This window comes from Borostomias antarcticus (genome assembly GCF_949987555.1).
Source record: "Borostomias antarcticus genome assembly, chromosome: 6".
Taxonomy (NCBI): domain Eukaryota; kingdom Metazoa; phylum Chordata; class Actinopteri; order Stomiiformes; family Stomiidae; genus Borostomias; species Borostomias antarcticus.
This window is the reverse complement of record NC_140239.1, coordinates 31,753,237-31,757,658: the sequence shown is the minus strand read 5'-3', so window position 1 is coordinate 31,757,658 and position 4,422 is coordinate 31,753,237.

The window sequence follows — 4,422 nt, the reverse complement described above, 5'->3', positions numbered from 1 at the left end:
TGTGTTTAATCTTGTACATAAAGCTGAGGAAGGATGGGTAGATGTGAATGACGCACCGTTCTCCCCCTCTCTCTCTCTTGGTCCGTACGATTTCTCATTTGTTTTAGTTTGAAATATCATGAATGTTTAAAGAGAAAAAAAAAGCAAGGTTTAGAACCGTCTCCTCTCTCAGTGTTACCCTGTTCCTTTGGTTTGACCTCTGACCTGGATGTTATTGTGTGCTTCATGAAACAGGAGTTCGGCCAGGCTCTTTTTAGCTCTGTGGGCCCAGTTTTAAGGAAACCCCTGACCCCTACCCTGGGCAGACCCCCACCACTCCTCTGACAGGGCTGGCGTGGTGTTTCTCCCAGACTGAGACGCTCGCCTGCCTGACTAGAGAAGGTCTAGAACCAGAGGTCCGATTCCCAGCAGCCTCTACACCGTCGTAGGGAGGGAAAGCAAGAAGAAAACACCACAAGTTCAAGTAGTCATGTGTCATATGTACAGGGTACAAGGTACAGTGGAACGCTTCTGGTTGCTCAAGGTCGGTGTCGAGGGTTCGTCTTGACACTGGGCAACGAGGAAAGAATCACTCCTCACTTTGAAGGGGAAATTCAAAAATGCAATGATGCAGCTGTTAGCATGTTTTTAGCGTGAATCGTGTGACACTAAAGTGGATCAGTAACGAGCGTGGTGCAGGAAGGATGCACAGAGAATGCATTTTTAGTGGTGATTCCTCTAACTGTGGAGGCGCATAGGCTGTGTATGAACTGCATGGAGGGCGAGCTGGCGTTGGACATTAAGAGCCATAAACATTATGGTTTAATCTTGCCACCCTTTGAAATTGCCCTTCAATGTGAGAGTGCCTGGAAATGAAGCTCTGTATTTTTTTTGACTCTCCAAAGAAAGCAGGGAAAATATTTTCCTAGATCTGGTTTTAGGGGAAAAAAGACACTAGGAATTTAAAACAAATTGTATTAGTACCGTCTGTAATTTCCATTTTGTACTCCTCCCTCTCTTCCTAGCTACACGGCCATTTTACAACACAAAGAAATTGTGCTGGAATAAAACTGGTGGTCATAAAGATCCAAAAAGCCTGTGTTTTATTTTCTATTGTGTATTGTGTATGTATGTGTGTGTGTGTGTGTGTGTGTGCGTGCATGTGTGTGCGTGTGTGTGTGCGTGTGTGTGTGTGTGTATGTGTGTGTGTGTGTGTGGTGTGTGCGTGCGTGTGTATCATGGATGTATTATATAAACTGGATACAGCCACTCCATTCACTGGCCGCTATCAACAATGAAGCCCTATTGAACCGCGCCATCTTGGCAAAATTTGTAGTCATTTGACTATTTCCGGTTACTTTTGACTTGCGCAGTTGTGCTTTTCTGGCCTTCCGGTTACTTTTGACTTGCGCAGTTGAGCTTCTCTGGCCGACGCGCGTCCACGAAAAAGTTCACATTTCTCTTAAAATGTAAAGGAGTTGATGTGTAGCATGAAGATGAAACGATACACTGAGTTTGGGTGTTTTCAGTCAACGTTGGCGTTCACCGCTTCCATTTATCGAATGGCCGACTGGTGTAAGATGGATAGCCTAACGTTAGAGAGATAAATGTAGGCTATGGTTATGTTAATAAAGCTAACAATGATGTTGTAACATGCATGCAGCACTGCCGATCTGATCTGAACGATTGATTCATTATTACCATGGATCGGTATTGGGATTGATCAAGGGCGAGTGTGAAATAGCAGCCAGGAACTCAGCGGGTTTTCCGAGATGCGGTAGCCGCGGCCAGAGCTCCTGCTGGCGGGGAGTGAAGCTCTTCAACTCGCCTGTCACTGACTCCCTGGAGGAATTTAGCCTGGCTGCAATAACGTTATCGCGAACGGAATGAATACCATCTACTAGCAAACAAAACATGTTCAATTATATTTAACCTGTTAAAACTAAGATGCCAGGATCAAAAAATAATTTCTCCAATTGATATATTTGACAAAAACAGGTTAATATGCAAGCCGGTTTTCATTGCTAAATCAAAGCGGGGAGAGCCGGGAACGTGCGTGGACGCGCGTCGGCCAGAGAAGCTCAACTGCGCAAGTCAAAAGTAACCGGAAATAGCCAAGTGACTACAAATCTAGCCAAGATGGCGCGGTTCAATAGGCCTTCACTTTAGATTTCGATTCCTGGGGGCTTGGTGTGTACTTCTCACATTGTGCGCGTGTGTGACAGCCGGTGAAAACGTCGCGCGGCTGCCACCAAACCGTCACGTGATACCCCGGAAACCGAACCGTCACGTGATACCCCGGAAACCGAACCGTCACGTGATACCCCGGAAACCGAACCGTCAAACCGTTAAAACCACCACTATGCAAATATTGACTATTGAGGTGTTGCATGACTGGTGGGACAGTTTCCAGGATATCCAACTGCCGTGCCTGTGTGCTGCTTACTTTTCTCACAGTGATATATGGGAAACTATAGCAAGCAAATCCCTGTTTCTCATCAACGTGAGAGTAGAGTAGGTAGGCCTACCTTCATAAATCTGTATTGTACTTGGGGTTTACAGTGACTGTCGGACTGTTTATCGCCATGTGAACTGAACCAAAGGTGGATTGTGTTCTCCAGAGAACTAGAACCTGTGTTTGCTTTGGTGGGAACCCGGTGTTCCCCCGTGCCATCTTCATCTTGCTTCCCAGAGCCACAGATTCACATCACAGCTGCTTTCATCTTAGAGATGCGGTCAATCAATCAATCAAAGCTTTATTTGTATAGCGCAGGATCGTTCTGCTTCTCTCACTGCAGGAGGAGCTTCTGCCCCAGGGCGCCCCCTCCTGGTCATAGAGGTGTACTAGTCCACCAGTTACACAAACCACATGGAGTTGGGCTGTTTGGTACGAAACCTTGCTGACATTTGTTCAACTGGCTGACAGATGTAGTAAGTGTGCCTTGAGTGAGCAGGAAGGAAGGGGCAGATCTGAACCGAGGGGGGGAGGGGGGGAGGTGTCCGGGACAGCCGCACGCTGCAGGCAGCCAATGGGGAGCTGGGAAGTGAGATGGAAAATGGGATTAAAGATGCACAGAGCTTCATCTCCACAGTGGACAGCTGAGAGGACCCGAGATGGGTTCAGCAATATCAGATGAGAAGCTTCATATCTTGAAGGTATAAAGATAAAAGGTGGAGGTACAGCCACCATAGCTACAGATGCCCTCAGCTGCAGGACCATCTCCTTTGATGATTTCGCCTCTTTTGAATACCATGCTATTGTCCTAAAATGCCAGCCCCCAGTTCTGGCAGTAACCGTGTATAGGCCTCCCAAACAATGCTCTGCCTTCTCTACAGAATTTTCAGAACTCCTGTCCATCATCCATACAAATTATGATAAGATTATCATCACTGGAGATTTCAACATACACGTAGACACTGAGGCGGACTCGAAAGCTAGGGACTTTATCAACCTCCTAAACTCCATGGATTTTACCCAACATATCTCTGAGCCAACCCACAACCGCGGCCACACCCTTGATCTAGTTATTACTAAGGGCCTGACTATCACTGTTTCCTCTATTAGTGACCTCGCTCTCTCCGACCATTTCTGTATCTTCTTCACTGCATTGGTTCCTAAAGTCAAAAGTAGTACTGAGCGCTTTATCAAAAAACGTTATCTTACCTCTGCAGTAGCCGATAGCTTTAGAGAAATAATGACCACAAACAATTTATCAACTCCAGAAGTGGGGCCCTTAGGACATATTGAAGACTTGGCGACCACCTTTAACACCAGAGTAGGGGCAGCCTTGGATTCTGTAGCACCTATTAAACTGAAAAAGATCACAACCAATAATAAAGCTCCATGGCGAAATAAGGAAACATATCAACTAAAGAGAACCTGCAGAAGCTCGGAGCGTATATGGCGAAAAACCAAGCTACAGGTCCACCATGATATTCTCAAAGATCATCTCTCTGCTTTTAATAAAGCAATAAGAAATGCAAGGAAAGACCACTTCTCAAAATTGATATCTATCAATCGAAATAATTCAAGAGTGCTCTTCTCAACAATTGATAGCCTAATAAACCCTGCCGTAAAAACACCAGATAACCTGCTCTCTACCTCCAAATGTGAGGAATTTGCAGCTTACTTCAGAGATAAGATTATGAATATTAGGAGAAATATCACCCAGGAAAGGCCATGCATCCCGTTTACAGATCCTCTCCCTCCATGCAATGGACATATGAGCCTGTTTACACTGATTGACACAGAAATGTTGAGGAAAGTAGTATCCAAACTCAAAACCTCCACATGTCTGCTGGATCCCATCCCCACCGATTTTTTCAAAACAATTTTTGACTCTGTATCCTATGACATTTTATCCATTGTTAATGACTCCCTATCTACAGGTGTCTTCCCACCAATACTAAAAACTGCTCTGGTGAGACCCGTACTGAAGAAAA